The 26,166-nt window shown below is 45.2% G+C and overlaps 1 protein-coding gene and 1 non-coding gene across 4 annotated transcripts in view; one reads left to right on the plus strand and one right to left on the minus strand.

Moving 5' to 3' along the window:
• LOC126343123 (serine proteinase stubble) overlaps window positions 1-26,166 on the plus strand; it is a 746,947-nt gene that overhangs the window by 566,011 nt on the left and 154,770 nt on the right. The window lies entirely within an intron of this gene.
• Trnas-cga (transfer RNA serine (anticodon CGA)) lies at window positions 22,182-22,263 on the minus strand. The gene has a single exon. It is a non-coding gene; the product is annotated as a tRNA-Ser (tRNA).

The following is a 26,166-nucleotide window of genomic DNA, read 5'->3' on the forward strand; positions in this document are numbered from 1 at the left end:
TAATATCTAAAGCGATCTATACATCCTGAAACTCAGCAAAAGTCTTTACCGACAACTAACAATGGAAGAAAATTACTACATACAAAAGTCTATAGTGGAAGGGAAATATATAATAAACGAAAACACACCACTTGGCAACAACACACTCTTTACCGCTCTGAGAGAACTGACCCAGGGCACAGTAAAGAAAACACACACACGCAAAAGTACCATTCCCTCATCACAAACATAGACATAAATAAGGAACAGAAGTCGTCGCAACTCCCGCTACAGTTTTCACAGCGTTCTCGCAACATGCGATATGCTTCTCGCGACACACGCGAACAGCAATATGGCGTAATGTTTTGATCATAAACAAAGTGCGGAAGTTTTGCTTTTCTGTCTATAAAAGTAGCTGCAAGCTGTCCAATGAACGTCGGTACACGACTAACTAAGTAAGAGCCTAGTACACACCAATACTGTATCCACAACACTACCCCAATCCCAGTTGTATAACGCTTACATAGGTAAGTTCACGTTTTAACATTTGTTCACTAATCGCCGCTCACACAGATGCAGGTGACGTGATGTATGCCGAAAAAAACGGGAACAAGAAATATATCGCAAACAGCGACAACAAGCCTGAAAACATGCTATAACGTACAATAAGTAAGGTAGTATGAAAGTATCCACAGAAAACTATATTAAAAAAAAATAGACAGTACAAATGTAATAATGTGTTTCTCCATGTTATTTTCTGCATGTTCTAGATTTAAATAACCCACTGATGCTAGCGATATTTGTCGTTGAAAGTAGTTTTGGGAATAAAAAAAGCAAATACCGGCCGTCGTGACCGAGCGGTTCTTGGCGCTTCAGTCTGGAACCGCGCTGCTGCTGCGGTCGCAGGTTCGAATTCTGCCTCGGACATGGATGTGTGTGATGTCCTTAGCTTAGTTATGTTTAAGTAGTTCTAAGTCTAGGGGACTGATGACCTCAGATGTTAAATCTCATAGTGCTCAGAGCCATATGAACCATTTTGTAACAAGCAAATAAATAAGAAAAAGTGTTTTGCATCACGGTGGACTTACAATTCCCTTATTTTTGTTTTTCTATGCGAACACGGACCAAATGGAAGAGCTGCAAGATAAAGTTATTGTAGCCTAGGTAGTTTTACAACTCTAATCTGCAAGCACCTCGGCATCTGACTAATACTCTCGACTCTTGTCAAGGAAAATCAGGTAAAATATTTTAGTCGCATTGCCAGAAGGCAAAAGACATTTGAAAGGACGAGGACAGCGGGAGAAGTCGATGGCCGAAGACCTAGACGTCGCTCACCTTTGTGGTGGACAGGCCAGAGCTCAACGGGGATGCGCAAGCAAGTCAGCATGCCTAAGACAGAGCTCCGTGGACTAACCTAACCTAAGACAGGTCTTCAAGGAAATTACAATGTGACGTCACTACACACTTGCGTAGGGATATTGCGCGTAGCCACTTAGAATATTTGCGGATACGTTCGCACAGTATTAGACAGCCATCTGTGTGCTGAAATCAGCATCAGTAAACTACTGCCTCGGGTCAAAAGAGCCTGGCGCGCAGTACTTCACCTACCTGTCAAACTAGACGCAGACCTGATGCTGCGATGTAAACAATAGCTCCAGATGGCCTCACAAAATACCTGTTTCGTTTAGTGGTAATGTAGTTGTATTAATCCGCAGTTTTGACATTTAACTATACCGCTATTAGATATTTTATGCTTCTTCTGAAAAATTATTTACGGTGTCGCCATCTTCCTGTCCCGGAGTATGTATAAAAAAAAGATAATGTCCTCGATATCTCCATAAGAAGCAGCCCACCGAATACGGGAAGTTAGAATTACTGCTCCTTTGTATCAACGTAAGGAATGGAATGTCCGTGAAAAAGAAAATAAAAGACCAGTAGCGGACTAAAACGGCCGAGTCTGCGGCGGAACAAACGACCGGGTGGCACAAACTACCACGTCCAGATTCCGGCCGGAATGTAAAGCGGCTGCGGACCCGTCCGGCGCCCGGGCCGGCGGCGGCGGCGGCCGCAAAGGCAGCGGTCGCCGCGTTCCTGCACGCGCCGCGCGCATTATGCGTGAAGGTGACGGCAGAGTTACCGGGGAGCCCCCCGGCCGCGTCACCCGCCGGAGACTTCACGCTAAACGTCCGCCAGCTCCATCACTGTCCCCCGCACCTTCACCACTCATACGTCTGTACAGCACACCTTCTGCTCGTGCTTTTTCTCCTTTTCTTACGCGGAAAGCAGATATAAACTCCCACTGGATTTTTCATTTGGGTATATTGATTCATGAACAAGGTTCTCAGAGTTGTTTTCCATTTGCGCAATGGCTAACGGTCACTCTGAATGCTAGCTTGAAAATATGTACTTTCCAAACGTTTCCAAAAAGAAAACAGGCAAGAAACAGATGCACCACGAAGCAATTATCCAAACGGGACGGAAATCGGTAGATATTATGTACATGTACACGCAAACAAACAATTACAGTTTTTCAGAAAAAAATAATGATTTATTTAAGAGAATGACCTTCACGGATAGATCAAGTCAATAATGCGTTGGTCCACGTCTGACCCTTATGCAAGCAGTTATTCGATTTGGCACTCATATACCGCTGTCGCAACCCAACATGCTCTACAGTGTCGACATGTTGCCTTGGATCGCTCGATCACCATATCTGTCTCCAATCAGGACATCTGGGATATCGTCGGATGCCAATTCCAGCATTATCCACAAACGGCATTAACCCTCTCTGTACTGATGGACCAAGTGTGACAGGCATGGAGCTCCATCCCACAAACTGACATACGGCACCTGTGCAAACACAAACAATGCGCGTTTGCATTCTTACATTCAACATTCTAGCGGTTACACCATTAATCTACCAGCATTACTCGTTTGCAATGGCTTATCTCGCGTTTACATTGACTTATGATCTTGCAATATTAATCACTTAAATTCCCGAAATTTCTTTACTCTAGAATAATTTTTTTCTGTGTTGCGATTTTTTACCGTCAGTGTGTTTCCAAAATTATTTACAATCAAAGAAATTTTTAATCTTCACGAACACTTCAAGATGGTTTATTTATCACTACAGAGCACAAAATGATGCCACGAATTCAGGAAACTTCAACCACTGTCAAACATGTATGTGTACTATGTCGTGGCCGAAACCAACTAGTTAGAAGATTGATACATTCAATCATTCATACATTGTTCATTTTGTATCAATGGATAGTGATAACAGCCGCAGGAGATTTGGCACGGCTTCGGGCTTCCTCTTCCGGCAGACGTCCGAGTACCAGGTGAAAATTTACCCCGGCGGTGAAATTACCGTGCCGCGGGAAGAACAACCGTTCGCTCACGCCTGATCTCTGCCTCGCTCAAATGACTGAAAAAAACACAAAACGAACACGTTGTAGTTATATGTTTCATTGTAACTACTAAAAAAATCATTAACGTTCGTATATAACATATTGTGTAGTACACTTTATCATGACTCTTGGATGCGACAAAATCCGCAGTGGTACAGCACAAAATCTGTATCACAACACGTTACAAAAAAGTCAAGAGAGTGGAAGCAAGATAAAGGTCAGGATGTGTTAAAAAGGATCTAGGACCGAATTTTCGTTTTTTAAACTGAACAATTTTTCTTATAAGTCAAAAGAGTATTTGAGTAAGAGATTGAACAACTCGTGAAAATACTAAAACTATAAAGATAACAAGTGCTAAGGTGCACACCGAGTGATGTAGCGCAGAGGCTGATATGAGAAAAGTATTAGTGAGGAATGAGATTTGGTCAAATTGATTAGTTTTCCGTGATTTACTTATATACACTCCTGGAATTGGAAAACAGAACACATTGACACCGGTGTGTCAGACCCACCATACTTGCTCCGGACACTGCGACAGGGCTGTACAAGCAATGACCACACGCACGGCACAGCGGACACACTAGGAACCGCGGTGTTGGCCGTCGAATGGCGCTAGCTGCGCAGCATTTGTACACCGCCGCCGTCAGTGTCAGCCAGTTTGCCGTGGCATACGGAGCTCCATCGCAGTCTTTAACACTGGTAGCATGCCGCGACAGCGTGGACGTGAACCGTATGTGCAATTGACGGACTTTGAGCGACGGCGTATAGTGGACATGCGGGAGGCCGGGTGGACGTACCGCCGAATTGCTCAACACGTGGGGCGTGAGGTCTACACAGTACATCGATGTTGTCGCCAGTGGTCGGCGGAAGGTGCACGTGCCAGTCGACCTGGGACCGGATCGTAGCGACGCACGGATGCACGCCAAGACCGTAGGATCCTACGTAGTGCCGTAGGGGACCGCATCGCCACTTCCCAGCAAATTAGGGACACTGTTGCTCCTGGGGTATCGGCGAGGACCATTCGCAACCGTCTCCATGAAGCTGGGCTACGGTCCCTAACACCGTTAGGCCGTCTTCTGCTCACGCCCCAACATCGTGCAGCCCGCCTCCAGTGGTGTCGCGACAGGCGTGAATGGAGGGACGAATGGAGACGTGTCGTCTTCAGCGATGAGAGTCGCTTCTGCCTTGGTGCCAATGATGGTCGTATGCGTGTTTGGCGCCGTGCAGGTGAGCGCCACAATCAGGACTGCATACGAAGGAGGCACACAGGGCCAACACCCGGCATCATGGTGTAGGGAGCGATCTCCTACACTGGCCGTACACCTCTGGTGATCGTCGAGGGGACACTGAATAGTGCACGGTACATCCAAACCGTCATCGAACCCATCGTTCTACCATTCCTAGACCGGCAAGGGAACTTGCTGTTCCAACAGGACAATGCACGTCCGCATGTATCCCGTGCCACCCAACGTGCTCTAGAAGGTGTAAGTCAACTACCCTGGTCAGCAAGATCTCCGGATCTGTCCCCCATTGAGCATGTTTGGGACTGGATGAAGCGTCGTCTCACGCGGTCTGCACGTCCAGCACGAACGCTGGTCCAACTGAGGCGCCAGGTGGAAATGGCATGGCAAACAGTTCCACAGGACTACATCCAGCATCTCTACGATCGTCTCCATGGGAGAATAGCAGTCTGCATTGCTGCGAAAGGTGGATATACACTGTACTAGTGCCGACATTGTGCATGCTCTGTTGCCTGTGTCTATGTGCCTGTGGTTCTGTCAGTGTGATCATGTGATGTATGTGACCCCAGGAATGTGTCAATAAAGTTTCCCCTTGCTGGGACAATGAATTCACGGTGTTCTTATTTCAATTTCCAGGAGTGTAGATTCGTGGGACTGGTTACCATGAGATTTCCGTCTCTGTTGAACACAGACTGCGTACCTACTCAGATGACCTAGGCATTACTGGATATTAAACGTTACCTTAATGTATTGCGTTGTATAAAGAATGAACGCAGCGGAGATGAAGAGATCGGTACACGACAGAACGATGAAGTGAGATGAAATTAGTCAAAAGACCGTACACTCGACCCGAACTGGAAACGTATGAGGGTGACTAAAGAGCTTACGGCAGCCTCTGTTTAGTGTTTTGTATGCCCTTCGAAACTGCGCCTCAGAGACGAGATGTACTGGCTGCTCTTAGTCCTAGCGCGTTTGCTTGAAAGGGGGCTATTGTGAAAAACGTGTACATTTCTGGCCTAAATAAACAGTCCTTAAATCTTAGGCTGAGAAATTTTCCCAAAGCCGCTTGTCCACAGTACTGTAAAGGTAATTGGGGATATTTTTTATGGGTCGCGCTCTGTAGCAGGAGACAGTTGAATGTGCAGCCGGTGGCCGGCGGCGGTGCGTTACGCCGGCGACATTACGGCCGCTAATAACCCGCCTACTAGGCCGATGAATAATAATTTGCATAGCGACGGAGACGATGGACACCAGGAGCATTGGTACCCAAACGAGGAGAGAAAACGGAAACCTAAGACAAGGCACTGCGAGCAGTAAAAACGCAATAATGGCTCTTTAGGTGTGCAGATTTAATTTAGGCTTTTGTTGGTGCATTTTAATGTAGATTTTTCTTTCATGCTGAACAGATGTGTTATTAATTTTTTTTTAAAGAAAAGACGCCACTTTTCGTCTCGGAAATGTGATCGAATTGCACAAAAAAGAACTATACACCACGAAGGAATTATCCATATGAGAAGGAAATCGGTAGATGCGATATGCATGTACAGACAAACAAGTGATTACAATTTCAGAAAAAATCTGATGATCGATTCAAGGGAAAGAGTTTCACAAATTGATCAAGTCAGTAATGCGTTTGTCCACCCCCGGCCCTTATGCGAGCATTTATTAGACTTGGCATTGATTCAGACAGTTGTTGCATGTCCTTTTGGCGGATATCGTGCCAAATCCAGGCCAACTGGCGCGTTAGTGTGTCGAAATCCCGAGCTGGTTGGAAGGCCCTGCGCTTAACACTCCAAACATTGTCAGTTGTGGAAAGATCCGGCGAGCTTGCTGGCCGAGGTAGGGTTTGGCAAGCATAAAGACAAGCAGTCGAAACTCTCGTCGTGTGCGGATGTGCATTATCTTGCTGAACTGTAATTCGAAGATGGCTTGCCGTGAAGGGTAAAAAAACGGGGCATAGAATATCGTCGACGTACCGCTGTGCTATAAGGGTGCCGCGAAAGACAGCCAAACGGGTCTGTTATGAAAGGAAATGACGCCCCGGACATCGGTGTAATTCTGACGATGTAAAGCGACGATTGGACAGAATCTGGCACGATACCTCTTCGGAGGTCATGCAACAGCTGTTCAATCAATTCCAGCTCAATAACTTCTTGCATAAGGACTAGGGAGCGACCAAAGCGTTATTGGCTTGCTCAAGCCCTTTTTTTTTTAACCAAACATCCAATTTTCCTGAAACTGAAATCATTTGTCTTTCTGTACATTTCCATTGCACCTACCGATTTCCGTCCCAGTCAGATAATTCCTTCGTGCCGCGTCACCGTTTTTTGTCTTAGAATGTATTTACCATGAGAAAACGCAAAACAGCTATGCCCTGCACACCTAATAGTGGTCCACTAGTGTTTTTATTGCTTGATTAATTTTATTTAACCTTAATTCTGAACTTTGGTTGTGTTCCAAATGTGAGATACACACTTACTGGTTTTCTACAAGGAACATGTATTGGGAAACGCAGGCTTGGGCGCTGGAGAATGTCGAAATCTGGGAACGAACACATGTAACGATTTGTTCCCATCGTCCCGGTGCATGAATACGAGAGATATGCAACCCTTCAGCCATCTGTGTACTGCAGATCGACGATGTAAGCCTAATAACATTCTTCTGCGTGCACTACATTCCTTCACATAGTTCTTGTGTGCATCGTACTGCGAACCTTGTGTTACTGTCAGTCCAGTATTGTTCCTGAGAGCAGTACAACATATACCAGTACACAGCTGCGGACATGATGTACATGGTGCCTGTATACGGTAAAGCGTATTGCAATGGGTGAACTGCTGCAATATTGTATGCGGAACGTTTTCCCAACAGATGTATCCCACACCATTCCACGTTCGCGGTCATCGAAAGACGCCTCATGGAAGTCGGGAAGCTGCACTCAGATGCTGCACTATTGGATGTAATACTCCTAGATATTCGGATGGACATGTGGCTGCAACACCACAGAGCTCCAGCACACTGTGACGTCGATGTACGAAATCACTTCATTGTCACATATCTCATTCGATGATTTGGTGGGGGTGGACCTGTTCCATGGCCAACACGGTCGCCAGACTTGACACCTCTCAACAATTTTTTGTGGGACAGTATAAAGATTCTGGGTTATGGCACACCTGTAATGTCAGCGAAGGACCGTCTTGCTGAAGTCCACGAAACAACTGAAATACTTCAAAGACAACCGCACGTATTGGCTCATGTGCGTGAGGCTCAGTACCGCTGTGGGTGCACAACAAAGCTTTATGCCTCGCTTGGGCCTGTCAACACTGACATTGGGCTGTTGATGACTGAAAACATGTTTCCTGGTCGGAAGAGTCTCGTTTCAAATTATACCGGGCGGTTGGAGACAACCTCATCAATCCATGGACCCCGCATGTCAGCCGGGGACTGTTCAAGCTAGTGAAGGCTCTGTAATGGTGTGGAGCGTGTGTAGTTGGAGTGATATATGACCGCTGACACATCTGACAGGTGACACGTACGTAAGCACCCTGTCTGATCACTTGCATGCATTCATGTCCATTGTGCACTCCGACGGATTTGCGTAATTCCAACAGGACAATGAGATATCCCACACGTCCAGAATTGCTAAACTCTTCTGAGTTTCAACACTTCCGCTGGCTACGAAACTCCCCAGACATGGACATTATTGAGCATATCTGTGATACCTTGCAACATGCTGTTCAGAAGAGGACACCACCCCGTAGTATCTTACGGATTTATGGACAGCGCTGCATAATTCATAATGTCAGTTCCCTCCAGCACTACGTGAAACATTAGTCAAGTCCATGCCACGTCGTGTTGCGGCACTTCTACGTGCTCTCGGGGGTCCTACACGATATTAGGCAGGTATACTAGTTTCTTTGGCTCTTCGGTGTACCACAATACGCTATTGCAATAATGACTCACATCGCTCGGACATTCGATAATCTCTGGTGGCCCAGAATGTTTCAAAGGTTAGACTAGGACATTCGGACGCATCTCAATTACCGCACAACAGTTTCCTAGACTACTGCAAAAACCAAGTAGTTGAATGGCGGCCAGAAAGTAATTGAAAAGATTACCAAAGGCGGTCCTCAAGGGTCGATCTGCGGTCCCATCTTCTGGGATAAAGCAAGGGAACCCCTCTTACAACTTCTATATGGGGATAACTGGTTAGACAGAATTGCCGCCTCCTCAATGACCTATTAGTTGTAGTCGCTGCAAACAGAGCCCAGCTAGAAGAGGAAGCCAGAGCAACACTACAAACAATTACACAGTAGCGTCACAACATCAAACTCACGAGAGCCGAAAACAAAACAACATACACATTACTGAAAGTATCACTCCAAAGGAATCTTTAGGTTAAAACAGGGGACTCAAACATCAAACGGGCACCTGTTATACTCTATCTTGGGGTACATATAGATGAAAAATTGAATTTTCACGAACACATAAGGCTAACAGCACACAAAGCAGAAAAAATACGACATAAACCAGTGAGCATACATTCAAAGCAGTACATGCTATCTCTACCAGTCATATGGACATACCATTATGAACTCTTCGAATTAGTACTCAGCTCCGCATCTAGCACAAGGGCACACACACTGAACCTGGTCTCCAGAAAGCACCAGTCAGACAAGTTCAGAGACGTATCCTGGTTATCTGGAGCCGTCGGCACCACCTCACTGGATGCACTGTGTGTGGTGCCTGGAATATGCCCTATAGATATCACAAATACGGAGCTAGGTACTCGTTAAAGATGGAGAAACTAGATAAGGCACACACAATAACCACTGTATCGATACAGACTGCACATGCTACATTTCTTAAATGGGTACAGACCTTACCCCACGCACTTATACCGCGTTAGTCTGAGGTAGACACACACACACATGAACATTCGGGGAAGAACACACTGCCTTCTGCGGGCAATACGCGAACAATAGACATACACCACACTTAGACTACATATACGCACAGCACTAAGAGACGAAGGGCAATGCATACACCTAAGTACATTAACAAACAGTATTTCAAAAACAACATATGAACAGTACCTGCGGGCAAGACAAAACAGGTAGACCTACATCCAACGTAACAATAATCTCCAGGGGGTGCACAACGACGCATGCATCCAGTGACATTGGAGCAGGAGGAAGGGGAAGACGTAAATAAGACACATACAACTATCAGTCAGAACTAACTACACATTTTTGTTGTGACTGCTGGTCAACAGCTCGATGAAACCATTCACAATCGGTAACGCCACTAACAAGTCTCTCTTCTCTCTTATCATCTTTTCACATCCTTCTTAAAACAACAAAATTTTACTTATCTTTGTCGAATGCTGTAATAAAACTAGACAAATAAACCTACAAAAAAGGTGGTAGATGAAAATTGTAAGATGTACGACCTGTTTTAAAACACCAGGAACAGGTCAAGAAATTGGCAATAAATACACTCCTGCAAATGGAAAAAAGAACACATTGACACCGGTGTGTCAGACCCACCATACTTGCTCCGGACACTGCGAGAGGGCTGTACAAGAAATGATCACACGCACGGCACAGCGGACACACCAGGAACCGCGGTGTTGGCCGTCGAATGGCGCTAGCTGCGCAGCATTTGTGCACCGCCGCCGTCAGTGTCAGCCAGTTTGCCGTGGCATACGGAGCTCCATCGCAGTCTTTAACACTGGTAGCATGCCGCAACAGCGTGGACGTGAACCGTAAGTGCAGTTGACGGACTTTGAGCGAGGGCGTATAGTGGGCATGCGGGAGGCCGGGTGGACGTACCGCCGAATTGCTCAACACGTGGGGCGTGAGGTCTCCATAGTACATCGATGTTGTCCCCAGTGGTCGGCGGAAGGTGCACGTGCCCGTCGACCTGGGACCGGACCGCAGCGACGCACGGATGCACGCCAAGACCGTAGGATCCTACGCAGTGCAGTAGGGGACTACACCGCCACTTCCCAGCAAATTAGGGACACTGTTGCTCCTGGGGTATCGGCGAGGACCATTCGCAACCGTCTCCATGAAGCTGGGCTACGGTCCCGCACACCGTTAGGCCGTCTTCCGCTCACGCCCCAACATCGTGCAGCCCGCCTCCAGTGGTGGCGCGACAGGCGTGAATAGAGGGACGAATAGAGACGTGTCGTCTTCAGCAATGAGAGTCGCTTCTGCCTTGGTGCCAATGATGGTCGTATGCGTGTTTGGCGCCGTGCAGGTGATCGCCATAATCAGGACTGGGACTGCATACCACCGAGCCACACAGGGCCAATACCCGGCATCATGGTGTGGGGAGCGATCTCCTACACTGGCCGTACACCTCTGGTGATGAACGAGGGGACACTGAATAGTGCACGGTACATCCAAACCGTCATCGACCCCATCGTTCTACGATTCCTAGACCGGCAAGGGAACTTGCTGTTCCAACAGGACAAAGCACGTCCGCATGTATCCCGTGCCACCCAACGTGCTCTAGAAGGTGTAAGTCAACTACCCTGGCCAGCAAGATCTCCGGATCTGTCCCCCATTGAGCATGTTTGGGACTGGATGAAGCGTCGTCTCACGCGTTCTGCACGTCCAGCGCGAACGCTGGTCCAACTGAGGCGCCAGGTGGAAATGGCATGGCAAGCCGTTCCACAGGACTACATCCAGCATCTCTACGATCGTCTCCATAGGAGAATAGCAGCCTGCATTGCTGCGAAAGGTGGATATACACTGTACTAGTGCCGAAATTGTGCATGCTCAGTTGCCTGTGTCTACACTCCTGGAAATTGAAATAAGAACACCGTGAATTCATTGTCCCAGGAAGGGGAAACTTTATTGACACATTCCTGGGGTCAGATACATCACATGATCACACTGACAGAACCACAGGCACATAGACACAGGCAACAGAGCATGCACAATGTCGGCACTAGTACAGTGTATATCCACCTTTCGCAGCAATGCAGGCTGCTATTCTCCCATGGAGACGATCGTAGAGATGCTGGATGTAGTCCTGTGGAACGGCTTGCCATGCCATTTCCACCTGGCGCCTCAGTTGGACCAGCGTTCGTGCTGGACGTGCAGAACGCGTGAGACGATGCTTCATCCAGTCCCAAACATGCTCAATGGGGGACAGATCCGGAGATCTTGCTGGCCAGGGTAGTTGACTTACACCTTCTAGAGCGCGTTGGGTGGCACGGGATACATGCGGACGTGCATTGTCCTGTTGGAACAGCAAGTTCCCTTGCCGGTCTAGGAATGGTAGAACGATGGGTTCGATGACGGTTTGGATGTACCGTTCACTATTCAGTGTCCCTTCGACGATCACCAAAGGTGTACGGCCAGTGTAGGAGATCGCTCCCCACACCATGATGCCGGGTGTTGGCCCTGTGTGCCTCGGTCGTATGCAGTCCTGATTGTGGCGCTCACTTGCACGGCGCCAAACACGCATACGACCATCATTGGCGCCAAGGCAGAAGCGACTCTCATCGCTGAAGACGACACGTCTCCATTCGTCCCTCCATTCACGCCTGTCGCGACACCACTGGAGGGCGTTGTTGGGGCGTTGGGGCGTTGTTGGGGCGTGAGCGGAAGACGGCCTAACGGTGTGCGGGACCGTAGCCCAGCTTCATGGAGACGGTTGCGAATGGTCCTCGCCGATACCCCAGTAGCAACAGTGTCCCTAATTTGCTGGGAAGTGGCGGTGCGGTCCCCTACGGCACTGCGTAGGATCCTACGGTCTTGGCGTGCATCCGTGCGTCGCTGCGGTCCGGTCCCAGGTCGACTGGCACGTGCACCTTCCGCCGACCACTGGCGACAACATCGATGTACTGTGTAGACCTCACGCCCCACGTGTTGAGCAATTCGGCGGTACGTCCACCCGGCCTCCCGCATGCCCACTATACGCCCTCGCTCAAAGTCCGTCAACTGCACATACGGTTCACGTCCACGCTGTCGCGGCATGCTACCAGTGTTAAAGACTGCGATGGAGCTCCGTATGCCACGGCAATCTGGCTGACACTGACGGCGGCGGTGCACAAATGCTGTGCAGCTAGCGCCATTCAACGGCCAACACCGCGGTTCCTGGTGTGTCCGCTGTGCCGTGCGTGTGATCATTGCTTGTACAGCCCTCTCGCAGTGTCCGGAGCAAGTATGGTGGGTCTGACACGCCGGTGTCAATGTGTTCTTTTTTCCATTTCCAGGAGTGTATGTGCCTGTGGTTCTGTCAGTGTGCTCATGTGATGTATCTGACCCCAGGAATGTGTCAATGAAGTTTCCCCTTCCTGGGACAATGAATTCACGGTGTTCTTATTTCAATTTCCAGGAGTGTATTACCACATTCAGTGTTCCTTGTTCCCTGCTGAATCCTTCAGCAGGTGACACTGTCACTCGGCGATAGGTCCCGACCGGAACGGCCGCTCGCTGCTCCCGATGTATATGCGACATATGCTGTCCGCAATATTAGATTGCAGATGTGGTGTCAAAGCTACATTTGTAGGTGAGGGGGGCGCGGTCAGGTAGTGGAAACAGTCGAAAGTTCTTGCATCCGAAACTGAGAATATCATAAAATGGCATTAGACATGGGGTAAATGGAAGAATCAGACTCAGAGTGCGAAAACGCAGTACAGAACAGGCTGCCATGCCTCTAGAATGCCTTACGTAAAACTATTCACAAATCACTTGACCTCGTATGAAAATCTTCCGAAGACATCTCCCAAATGAATCTCTCATTGTTTCTCTAAATGGCTCTTAGTGACTTCAATACTTGTTTCTCAGTACTCTCCGAATGATCTCTTTAATGAGCCAGCTCATGAACTGTGTTCTTCGTTCCCCTCTCTTGCCCTCTGGGTGCTGAATTTCCCACCGTACCGGCTTGTTATTGGAGGACTCAGTTTGCAATGCCATCCAGTGAACGATCGATCCTGGATAACTCCACCCTGTCATGGTGCTGGTCTTTTCGATCTCACTTCAGATAGTCCCTGGTTGGTGGCTGCATACAGCACATGCACTCTGACCAACTTCTGTCGCAGCACCATCCATTCACTGCAGCCAGTTCCCTAGCGGATTACACGCCAGATTTTCTTGATAAAACAGCTGTCAATCCTCTAGGTGCTTCTCTGCATGCCTGGAGCGCCAGAAAGGCTGCAGCTCATCAGCAGCTGTTTGTTTATGATGGGATAGCCTTTGCTGATATGTCTTAGGTCTTTTAGAAATTGACGGGTTCCATCAGCTGTCAGTCAGTTTTTGAATGAGAAACCCCATTCAGAGTGAAGTACAACAGTTGTAAACCGCACCTGTCCGCCTGCTGTGGCTTTGGGGAAAGTATCACTATAACAAGGCATGGATAAACTGGAACCAGTTTATCTAGTGGCATTCTGCAACGCATTACAATAGGTATGGCCACCTGTCCAATGAAGATGAAATGCAGCACCGTGCAAGATGATAGATGTTACACATATTAGTCTATCAATGTATTTCCCACTATTCATCAAGTGAACTATAGTTAGCAAGCAAAGCTGGCTTATTTTATTTGAATTTCACAAATTTGGGGTACTCTAAGTCATTTCAGTCCACTATTTTGAACAGTGAAACTCTACGAAGACGTCATTAAAACACGCATGCTTAAAGTGCAGTTTCCAAGCGATAGTAATGGAAGAAAGTATGTTGTGGCCCACTCTGCACTGCTGCCTTGTCCGTCCCGTAGATCAAAAACAAAGATCACTCCTTCCCCTCTTTCCCTTCTCCTAAAACCTAGGACAATTGTGTAAGATATAAATAGTGGGAAATCCAGAAACGTGAGAAGGGACGTTGCCCTATTGGTTGAGGCATCCTGGCACAGCATGCATGGTTGCCAGCCTCTTTAAAGATGGCGGATCCAGTATGTCCAACACACTCTTTTTTTTTCTGTTGGCCTAATAGTTTTAATATAGCAACAGAATAAGAAAATCTCCTGTGTGTTTTTTGAAGGACAGATATAACTTTGCGGGTTGTATAAAACGACAGCGGTAGGGGCAGGTGAACCAGCCTGCATGTACCTGTAGATGAGATTGAAAGTGAATTTTAACACTCTTGTTTCTTTGTTTCTTCAGGGTCTGCCCCTAATCTACATCGCTTGGTGATGTTACATAGAACAACGAGGTTATCACATTCTTAATCCATACTGTACAGAGTTGGATTTTCGTTTAATCATCTTGCTGAAATCTACTTTCGGCGATTCGCGGTAGAACACGGGGAACATTCTTCCATCTGGGAGAAATAGCCACCAGTGACATACTGTCGCAAGGTTCGTCAGTAGCGTAGAACAAAGCAATTAAACTGCAGGCAAAGTCATTAAGGCTCCATTCATATGACAAGGCAGCTGGAAAATAATCTGGATGTGTGTGCGAATGGAACTACCTGTTTGCATGCCGAGTGTGATAGAATCACTAAGTTTGGTTAAGGGGTCATTAGTTGCTAATTTAGACTTGCTAGACTAAAATGATCTAGGCACGCAAAATAAACATAGCCAGAAGCAAACCATCAGTACATCTGAATTGTGTGCAAAAGTGGATCATTTGAGGGTGTCGCGAGAATAGGTTTGGAGAAGCTGTTCTAGGAACTCGAGGATATGCGTAATACTCACGGCCATTTAATGACAATACCCATAACACAGCACAAACTTACGACTGGAGATAAACCAATTGTGTGTCGAAAACTATATGGAGTCCCCCCACTCTTACAGCCGTTTATGAAAGAATTAACAATTGGCAATTGAACGGTTGTGTAATAGAGGAAAGCCATTGTGCCTAGGGAGCTCCTGCCATCATTGTGCCAAAGAGGTCATCAGACTGAGCGAAGAAGCTTGGGTTTTATCGTGGATACCACTACAGAATAGTGAGAGAAGTATATCATTTCCCTAGAATTATAGAAACTCCGTATAATTTTGGATAGTGTAATCACTTTCGCGCGGTAGACGTAAAGAGTTATTATCATCAAGTGCCAGAGGTTCTAAATACAGTGCGCCTTTTCGAACAGTATACACACCCATATTAATGTCGTCTAGTCGATCACCATATACTTTTGGATCAGATGGCGATGCAGGATTCACATAACGCATCATGTTATAAGCGGTTAACAGGGAAACGAGTTCATCTCCGCTGGTGTACTCAGTTTTCTTCACAATTTAATGTCCGTGTTAATACACATCAGTTAAATGAATATTACACTAGAATAATGTGAGACTATTCTATCGAATGTGCACGTAAAGTTCCGCTTTAAAAATCATTTCGGTCGTAATGGGAAACGAAAGCAGTGCTTTTCGTAGACATAGGGAATCGCTCGAAAAACGAGATGAGCTGTATCGTGTAACATCGGCGCGATCGCTGAGGCAGAATGAGTAAAGAAAGTAGACTGCTTTAAGCAGTACTGTTAAAAAAAATTAATCACTTATTTTACACCTCTGTTTAGAGGATCCTTACGAGAAAAACAGGTACATTTAACAAAGTACCCTCTGTACAAGGTAGTTAGTTCAATATGTTGGAGACTTAGGTACAAATTCAACAGTACAAGGAAAAATGTCACACAGCATTAAATAGAATATTCTGAGCAAATGCACGTTATATTTAGAAACAAAGTGGAAAATAAAACTTTAAGAGAACACTGTTCCTAATAATCTCTGGAAATACCTTTTTCCCTTTCCAATGGCTAAAGAAAATTTTTTGTAAAAATTTAACTCATATGCAGTACTAGTGACAACAGCCCCCCCCCCCCCCCCCCCGCAACTCACACTTGCCCCCTTGCCCCCCAGCTCCTCACCACTAGCGGTATGTACCGCCTGCTGACATGTCCCGTGTAGCAGAAGCCGTATCAAAATTCCTACAGCAGTTTCTGAGATAAATTATCACATACAGATAGAAAAAGTGGGTTTAAATTTGTAACTCGTATGTATGAAAGATTCTAAGGAGTCTGCCATTCAGTGGTCGATGGCACTGGTATTGTTTCCACAGCGGCTGCATCAGTTTATCTGTTAGTGAAACCGTAACAAAAATCCTACAGCAGTTCCTGAATGAGTCCTTAATATACAGACAGAACTGTTGGTGGGGCAGATGATCTGCACGTGTGAGTTATTTATATCAGAATAGATTATGTTAGTCAGTTCTTCACAATGATGGGCGATAGTAGAAAGTCTCTATGAAATGGACAGTTGCACAAATGGTTTCTTGACTAGCTCAAGCGTATTGAATGTACCTATAGAGAACACGGTTAATGGTTGTGCTATGTAGGAACGTATTGCAGCAGAGCTATTTATTGAATTGCGACCCTGACTACAGTCTTAAGGAACGGAAAAGCTGCTGTCAAAAAGAAATACACAACTCACTCACTTTTTTATGGTAGGAGTGAGTCTTGAACCACGGATCACTTTTCAGCCTTTCGCCTCTAGTCAGCACTGTAACAGTAGTTTAGTATACATACATATTCCATTTTTTAAGGATAGCATTCACAGTTTGACCACTACTGCGTTTTTCTGAAATTACAAAAAGTTACTGCAGATAAAGTAAGGCATTTCCAAAACATGAATAACTGTTCCAACGTATGGCATTATCATTTCCGTAGAAACAAATATTATATTGAAATTTAAAAGTGCTGCAGTCGCGAAAATCAAGTCAGTATTGTATTCAGTAGTGTGCCTCCTACATATCAAAACACTTCACGTCAATGATCAGTAAGTAAAACGAAATTAAGTAAAAATAGTATAAAAACCGGTTACAACTTAAATAGATTTGTCAGAGGTTGAAAATACCAACCCAGTTGTTAATTTCTTTATTTTCACACGATCGGTTTCGGACTGTTATAACCCATCCTCAGGTGTCGTAGCTGTGGTCCCCGAGAGCCGCGTGTGCCAGGCGCGATTTGCTGCCTATGAGCGCAGAACAGGAGCAGCGAGGGAGAAATAATAATAAATGGAAATACGCACTGATTAGAAACAAGACCCATTTAAACATACACTAAAAACTTCCGAATAACGTTAATAATCATCCGAACAGCCTTTGGTCCGGGTTAAACAATTTATAAATTTAGGCACTAAAAATCTTACTTAGTACCGTTCTACCTGTTAAAGCAGCTACCTTTTCCAACATGATTTCTGGTGTTGTTTTATGAATGAAAGCGCACATTAGATGCAGTAATTTGTCTCAGCTATGTTACAATCATTAAAACTGATACTAAATCCTGAACTCTAAACGGGTGTAGAGTCATTTAAGCAATATATATACAGGGTGGCCAGAAACAGTCTGAAAAGCTCGTAAGAGTACTGCTGAAGAGTTTCTGCTGAGAAATAATTCTTGAGAAAAAATTCAATACGTTGCTTCCGGGCTTAAATAGCGTTGAAGTTAGCAACTCGTACCGTTGCGTACACACATTCAAGAGGCCCTGCAGGTACAATGAGTTTTAATTGTTCTCATAGCATAGATAATAGCACACACGATTGCTTAGCCTTTGGCTCTGGTTCCATCCTTACTACCGTCCCCGTGCCCAGTTTTGTGTATCGCTCTCTTGTTCAGTTTTACAAAAACCAAACGAAGAACACATGTTGAGACACCGTCACTGGCAGCCAGGCCGCTTGTATTTGAGCGGGAAGCTACCTAACTGGCTAATTACAATGCTAATTAACTCGGGAACAGCGCAACTTAACGAATTTTTTCTTAACAATTACTCAGAAAAATCTACCTTGCAACATCCTTATCTGCTATTCAGACTGTTTCTGACCACCCTTTATATACACTTTGCAGTTTCTGTAGCAACGACTATGCTCCTTAAACAGTATTTCAGTACATCGGCGGCTTACACACTGAAGCGGTAAAAGTCATGAGATACCTCGTAATATCCCAGACCTCCTTTTGCCAGCCCTCGTACAACGTCTCGACGTGTCATGGACACAATAAGTCGTTGAAAGGCTCTGCAGAAATATTGAACCATACTATCTGTGTAGACATCCATAACTCAAAAATGGCTCTAAACACTATGGGATGGTCATCAGTCCCCTAGACTTAGAACTACTTAAACATAACTAACCGAAGGACGTCACACACATCCATACCCGAGGCAGGATTCGAACCTGCAACCTTAGCGGTCGCGCGGTTCCAGACTGTAGCCCCTGAACCGCTCGGCCACAGCGGACGGCCCGTCCACAACTGTGAAAGTGTTGCCGGTGCAGGATTTTTGTACACGAACTTAACCTCTCGACTGTATCCCGTAAATGTTCGATGGGATTCATGTCGAGCGGTCTGGGTGGCCAAATCATTCGCTCGAATTGTCCAGAATGTCTTCGAACCAGTCGCGAACAACAGAGTCCCAGAGAATAACATGTCATCCATAAAAATTCTATAGTCGAGTGGCAACAAATGGTTTCCAAGTAGCCGAACATAACCATCTCCAGTCAATGATCCGTTCGATTGGACCAGAGTATACAGTCCATTACATACAAACACAGCCCACACCTTTATGGAGTCACCGCCAGCTTGCACAGTTTCTTGTTGACAGCCTGGGTCCACGATTTCGTGTGGTCTGCACTACACTCGAACCCTGCCGTCATCTCTTACCAAATGAAATCGGGACTCGTCTGGTTCAAATGGCTCTGAGCACTATGGGACTTAACTACTGTGGTCATCAGTCCCCTAGAACTTAAAAACTACTTAAACCTAACTAACCTAAGGACATCACACACATCCATGCCCGAGGCAGGATTCGAACCTGCGACCGTAGCAGTCCCGCGGTTCCGGACTGCGCGCCTAGAACTGCTCGGCCACCGCGGCCGGCGGGACTCGTCTGACCAGGCCACAGTTTTCCTAGTTTTCCTATCATCTAGGGTCCAAACGATATGGTCACTAACCCAGGAAGGCGCTGGAGGATATGTAGTGCTGGTAGCAAATGTACTCGCGGCGGTCGTCTGCTGTGGTACTTGTCTGTTAGCACTGACACCTCTACGCAAACGTCGCTGCTGTCGGTCGTTAAGTGAAGGCCATCGGTCACTGAGTTGTACATGGTGAACGACACTGCATGAAATTTGGTATTCTTGACACACTTGAAAGTGTGGATAGTGGAATATTGAATTCCCTAATTATTTTCGAAGTGGAATGTCCCATGCGTCTAGCTCCAAATACCATTCCACGTTCATAGCCTATTAATGACAGCTCCGCCAATGCACTGCCCTTTTACATCTTGTGTACACCTTCTGCATAAGTGCATATCGCTATCCCATGTCCGGCCAGGGTGGCCGAGCGGTTCTAGGCGCTACAGTCTGGAACCGCGCGACCACTACAGTCGCAGGTTCGAATCCTCCCTCGGGCATGGATGTGTGTGATGTCCTTAGGTTAGTTAGGTTTAAGTAGTTCTAAGTTCTAGGGGACAGGATGACCTTAGCAGTTAAGTCCCATGGTGCTCAGAGCCATTTGAGCGTTTTTTTTCTATCCCATGACTATTGCACCTCAATGTAAGTTTGAGCACAAGTACGGACTAGAAGGGACGTTAGGCGTGTCCTTCCAAAAGAAAAGTCCCAGAATCACGTAAAACCTACATCTGGATGGCCAGACGAGTTTTTGAAACGCTTTCCTGCCGAATACTACGAATCCAGAGTATTATGACTGTGCGATCTCTGTCTGTTTTTCTTGGCTCTAGAAGACTAGACCCATTATATACAGAACATTACAAAGAAAAGAAACTGCTTTGCTCCTGCAATAAACAGGAACTATGTCTGAAGACTGATATATAATTACAATTCCTCGCCTGTGTTTTCAGTAATAGACGAGTAATTTCCTTAAGCAAGCACTAATTTTAGTTTTGTTACCCAGTTTTGCTGAGTACAATCTGAAAAATGCATACATGTATTCTTTACCATAAAATAACGCTTCCTTTCTTAGTAAATAGCTTTCATTGAAGTAGGCCAACGGTATTTCTTGTGAAAAGTAGTACATGAGATTCGTACGAGGGTTGTCCAGAAAGTAAGTTCCAACCTGTCGCTAAATGGAAACCACAGTGAAAACCAAAAACATTTTGCTTGCAAGAGTTAGCTACACTTTCCAGATACTTCTCTACTTAGTCGCCGCTCCGACTTAGACATTTGTCGGAGCGTTAAACCAAATTTCCAACACCATCGTCATGGAAGGCAGCCCCCTGTGTCTTCCCATAATTCTCTACACTGGTCTATAGCGCGTAGCCTGCGCCCAAGTGTTGTTTCCGTATCCAGCGTTTCATGTGAACAGAGATGATACCCAGGACTAGCCAATTACGGCTGTTTTGTGGTTGATCGAACATTTCCCATCGAAAAGGCTGCAGGAGCCTCTTCACTGCTCCTGCAGAGTGCATCTGAGAATTGCCTTGAAGAAGAAATGCCTGGCAGTTGTGTTAGGTGGGCTGCATTCAGTAAGGCGAAGCCTCTTAGCGGGCCCTCGTACTTGGCGGGAAACATCTTTGTTGTAGGCACCTTTACTCGCTCAAAGTGCGCTCACAACTGGAAAGAGCGTATTGATGCGATCGACTGTCATACTAGAGACACTACCCAACACATCTGTGCAAAGCTTCGTCGGGTTTTCACTGTGGTGTCCATTTTAGGACCAATCGGAACTTGCTTTCTGGAAAACGATCGTGTTTCGAAGAAGATACGGTAAAAAAAGTGCCCACTCAGAAATGATGCAGTGAACATAATTAGCGCCAATACTGTGAAAGAGAAGGCAACAATGTTTTGCATTCACATCTAGCACACTGAAATTATGCATTTTTTCTTGGTTATTTTAAGGAAGAAGAAAGGTTAGAGTTTAATATCCCATCGTAATCGAACATCGAGATTGTTGAGGCAACAGGTAAGTTTGATAAAGGGGAGTGGAGAAGAAGAGGGAGGCAGCTGTAAGTTGTTTTCAAGGAATCATTTCAGGATTCGTATGCGAAGACTTACCGAAATCGTAGAAGAACAAAAACAGAATGCCAGTAGTGGAATTTGAACGCCTCCCCGGTATCACAACCTGTTCTTCTAGCTGGGTAAAACAATTTTTCAAAATCATTGACAATGCAGATGCCTGCAACCGTAGATTACATTAAAACAAGTTTCACAGCGTGCTTATGGTGCGCTAGTTCGGCTACAGTAAATACTATCGATACTTCCTACACATTTACTGCTAAGTGATCGGTAGCTGGTCTTATAATGCTGGAGTTGGTAGTATGAGCTTATTATTGATACGTAGGAAACTGCAAAGATTTTTTAGTATGCAAATACGATTACGGCCAACTTTATAATTTCGTGAATGCTCTAATTTTTACCTTCTTTAAATCCTCGCTGCGTTACTACTTAATTCTATGGTGAGCTACATTAAGTATTTTACAATTCTGAGTTATTTAACAGATTTAGAAACTGGATCACGAACGTCCAATATGTTGTATTACGTTTTCGGTATTTCTAATTGATTTACAACTACAACAGAATGTACCACCACGTACAATGTTTGGATTATGTAATAGACATGGAATCGTTTCCCTTATAACGCGTGAAAAATATTCGCTGCGGACAGGATTCGAACCTGTGCGGGGAGACCCCATTGGATTTCGAGTCCAACTCCTTAACCACTCGGACACCGCAGCTACCACCTCCGAGCACCAACTAATGCCATAGAACGAAGGGGTATTATGTGCTGCTATCAATAACCGGTTTTCTAGCGGAAATATTCTGCAACAAGTCTGTGGTGGGGTGCCACGGTAAAGTAACTGACGTCTACGGCGACTCCAATTAAATAGTAAATTAAGTTAGTTAAATTTCAAAAGAGCACTCACCGTTCTTCGTTTTAGCAACAAACAGCAGCGAGGATTTGCTAACAACAATTACAGTTATCTAGATACACTGGGCATACGAATGTCGTAACTGAAAAGCCATGATCTTAAAAACCTTATGGAAGATCCTCAGTCGCTTCGGGTACACAAGTGCACAATGAAATATAACGCTGCTTGGAGCTTAAATAATTTGGTCCCCCTAGAGGTCCTGAGCCATTAACAGATATTGATCTTCTCTCTCACCAAGTTCCAGCTCAGATGTTCGCAATTAATACGGCACATCAGCTTTTAAGGTGTTTATCAATCGCAGAATGTGGACGTTTCTTTTGCTGTTTTCTTGCGAATTTCATCAATGTTAATGCCGGACACTACATAATCTATCTCCTTGTTCTTTCCTCGACCGTTTTTCACTGCAGTGTAGTGGATTTTGTTGACCGGCTCTTCAACTCTCACATACCAGGTGATCAAAATGTCAGTATAAATTTGAAAACTGAATAAATCAGGGAATAATGTAGACAGAGATGTACAAATTGACACACATGCTTGGAATGACATGGGGTTTTATAGAACCAGAAAAATACAAAAGTTCAAAAAATGTCCGACAGATGGCGCTTGATCTGATCAGAATAGCAATAATTAGCATAATGAAGTTGGGCAAATCAAAGATGATGTTCTTTACAGGAAATGCTCAATATGTCCACTATCATTCCTCACCAATAGCTGCAGTCAAGGAATAATGTGAACAGCACTGTAAAGCATGTCTGGAGTTATGGTGAGGCATTGGCGTCGGATGTTGTCTTTCGGCATCCCTAGAGATGTCGGTCGATCACGATACACTTGCGAGTCGGCCCGAGTGGCCGAGCGGTTCTAGGCCCTTCAGTCTGGAACCGCGCGACCAATATGATCGCAGGTTCGAATCCTGCCTCGGGCATTGATGTATGTCATGTCCTTAGGTTAGTTAGGTTTAGTAGTTCTAAGTTCTAAGGGACTTATGACCTCAGATGTTAAAGTCCCATAGTGCTTAGAGCCATTTGATACACTTGCGACTTCAGGTAACCCCAAAGCCAATAATCGCACGGACTGAGTCTGGGGACCTGGCAGGCCAAGCATGACGAAAATGGCGGCTGGGCACACGATCACCACCAAACGACACGCATCTGTCGGACATTTTGTGAACTTTTTTTTGTTCTAATAAAAACCCATGTCATTCCAAGCATATGTGCCAATTTTTACCTCTCTATTATATTATTCCGTGGTTTATTAAGTTTTCAAATTTATAATGACTTTTTGATCACCCGGTACATTTAACTTCCAGTCACATGACTCACTCGTGCTGGTATGACCGCGATAAAATTCAGCGAAGTACATGGCCAGCATATCGCGTGATGGACAAGAGTCTCCACAAATCTTTTCAAAAATTTATTCCTACTTTCTTGGTTGCCTTTTTTTTTTTTTTTTTTTTTTTTTTTTTTTTTTTTCAAGTAGTAACTACTGCTTCACCGACACTAGGCATCAGACGTAGCGCGTGATATTTCTGTAGTGCTGCAGAAGTCCCAATAACCATACACTTATTGGTCAGCTTTCCTTCTAATCTTTTAATATAATAAGCCTAAGAATTCCCATAAAAATGTAAAAATGAACCACGATTCATCGTTCAACGTCCCGATGCTTCCTAATGCACCAATAAACTCTGGCGGGTTCGAATCAAAACCGGAGGTTGCTTTCCTATTGCAGCTCCCCAACGGCAGCAAACCACAGTGTAGTTTCAGCAGGGGTGAGCCTGCCTTTGTAGCACCCACGCCAGAACCTGTCCTTGGGTGTTGCAGCGCGGTATCAAACACTCTATGACCAAACAGCTCCGAATGTGCCTATGAGGATCCACCTGTCTGCGGAGATGATTTCACCCGTGCGTCCTCGTCTCTCGCAATGACCAGTTTCTTTCCACATGCAAGGTTACGCCTTACCGCCCCCGTCCACCCCAGCATTACCATCATTGGTATTTCATCATCAAGCATTAACATTTTGGATCATACATAAATTTGTTATAAATATAGAGTTTCTGAGGAACTGTTTTCTCATCAGCATAATTTCGTTTTATATTTTTGTCAACTGAAACCGAGCTTAGTGTCAACATTATCACATGTGGTAGTCTTACTGGCTGATGACAGAATATGCGTGTCTTAGGTGTTGAATTCAACTAAAGTCATCGTATTTCATACATTTTTAATTTTTTGTACTGTAGTCTTCTTTTGAAAACCAATTTATTTGACAAGATCGCTGATTTGACGTAGTTATTGGATTACTAGTTTCAGGAATGCGTTTTGCCATCCTCAGATCCATAAAACCATGCAGTCGTAGTTACATCATACAATGCTGGCACCACTCAGTCTCATTGTAACTGTAGAACATTCATAAACAATTCATAAAAATGATCATTTCTCAAATTTTTATGAATATTGTGTATTCATCATGTGACAGAGTGGTGCAATCATTGCACGACGTAATTACCACCTACACAGTCTTAGGTTAAGAGGGTGGCATTAAAGGGCTAACGAAACTAGTAATCCAGTATTTGTGTTAACGTAGCGATCTTGGCAAATAAATTGGTTTTCCTCCTGCACTGAATGATCATGTCACGTATCCATAACATTTTTCTTTCTTGTAATTTGGTGTGTGAACTTAAGTTTCTACTGTGATAATCTGCACATGCTCTCTTAAAGTAATATTTTGAATTATAATTTGTTGGGATGGTGTTACGGGAAGGAAGCTGCCGAGTTAAAAAATGAGGCCCTTCTGATGTACTCGTATGAAAATTGGATAGTCGAAAGTATGGTGCAACCCCCAACTTCAAATAACTCCAGCCGCCACTGCTAGACAGTCACCAACGAAGTACACATTATCTTAGATTTCGATGCTCTTTGTAAAAAATCGAGTTGCCTCTCTCACATGCCCTTGCCGCTGGCTATCACATTTATAAACAAAGTAAATCTATCCTGTTATCGGTTATTTTAACCCATTCTGCTACTTCACCACTCAGCATTCCTTCATAAATTATACAGCGAAGCAATCATTCTTTTATTATTATTATTTTTTGCTGGTTTTATTTGGCAAATCCTGATTTTGGCTAGTGCCTAGCAATATTCAAAGACTGACGCCCGAACAACAGGGAACTGAGATGCATTGAGACTAGAAAATAGTGCATTCATAGTGGCTAGGCACTAGCCGAAATCTGGATTTGCCAAATAAAACCTGCAAAGAAAAGGACGCCTATTGCTGCTCTGTATACTTTATAAATCAGATCACAGTCTCTGAGTGCACCTACGTTCCTAATGGAAGGTGACCTGATCAGCATTCCTTTCTTCGTGACATTTCAAATGGTTCAGATGGCTCTGAGCACTATGGGACTTAACTTCTGAGATCATCAATCCCCTAGAACTTTGAACTACTTAAACCTAACTAAGGACATCACACACATCCACGTCCTAGGCAGGATTCGACCGTAGCGGTCGCGCGGTTCCAGACTGTAGGCCTAGAACCGCTCGGACTCTCCGGCCGGCTCGTGACATTTATACAGCAGGTTATCACCGTGTGACTGACACGAGATGAGCAGCTGTGGTCATCAGTCAAAAAGAGCAGATACCGAAGAGTGTTAGTGTTCCGAATTGACCATGACAAGCTATTCGTAAAGCAAAACGTTAAACTATGACAGACAGTATA

This window comes from Schistocerca gregaria, chromosome 1 (genome assembly GCF_023897955.1).
Source record: "Schistocerca gregaria isolate iqSchGreg1 chromosome 1, iqSchGreg1.2, whole genome shotgun sequence".
NCBI lineage: Eukaryota > Metazoa > Arthropoda > Insecta > Orthoptera > Acrididae > Schistocerca > Schistocerca gregaria.